The sequence below is a fragment of the Arachis duranensis genome, chromosome 3 (genome assembly GCF_000817695.3).
Source record: "Arachis duranensis cultivar V14167 chromosome 3, aradu.V14167.gnm2.J7QH, whole genome shotgun sequence".
Classification (NCBI taxonomy): Eukaryota; Viridiplantae; Streptophyta; class Magnoliopsida; order Fabales; family Fabaceae; genus Arachis; species Arachis duranensis.
In genome coordinates, this window is record NC_029774.3 from 43,763,967 (window position 1) to 43,764,941 (window position 975).

Sequence of the window (975 nt, forward strand, 5' to 3'; positions counted from 1 at the left end):
ATTCAATCATTGAATCCTACTCAGAATACCACAGACAAGGTTTAGACCTTCCGGATTCTCTTGAATGCCGCCATCAATTCTAGCTTATACCACGAAGATTCCGATTAAGGGATCCAAGAGATAAACATTCAAGCCTTGTTTGCTTGTAGAACGGGAGTGGTTGTCAGGCACGCGTTCATAAGTGAGAATGATGATGAGTGTCACATAATCATCACATTCATCATGTTCTTGGGTGCAAATGAATATCTTAGAACAAGAATAGGCTGAATTGAATAGATGAACAATAGTAATTGCATTAATACTCGAGGTACAGCAGAGCTCCACACCTTAATCTATGGTGTGTAGAAACTCCACCGTTGAAAATACATAAGTGATAGTAGTGATCATTGGCTTCGGCCCCAGAGAGGGAACCAGAAGAACCACGATGATCTAAGAACTAGACGTACAAAGATGATCAAAAGATCTAAAGTGATCTAAAGATGAGAATACAATAGTAGAAGGTTCTATTTGTAGAGAACTAGTAGCCTAGGGTTTACAGAAATGAGTAAATGACAGAAAAAATCCACTTCCGGGCCCACTTGGTGTGTGCTTGGGCTGAGCATTGAAGCATTTTCGTGTAGAGACTTCTCTTGGAGTTAAACGCCAGCTTTTGTGCCAGTTTGGGCGTTTAACACCCATTCTTGTGCCAGTTCCGGCGTTTAACGCCGGGAATTCTTGAGCTGATTTGGAACGCCGGTTTGGGCCATGAAATCTTAGGCAAAGTATGGACTATTATACATTTCTGGAAAGCCCAGGATGTCTACTTTCTAACGCCGTTTAGAGCGCGCCAATTGGGCTTCTGTAGCTCTAGAAAATCCACTTCGAGTTCAGGGGGGTCAGAATCCAACAGCATCTGCAGTCCTTTTTAGTCTCTGAATCAGATTTTTGCTCAGGTCCCTCAATTTCAGCCAGAAAATACCTGAAATCACAGAAAAA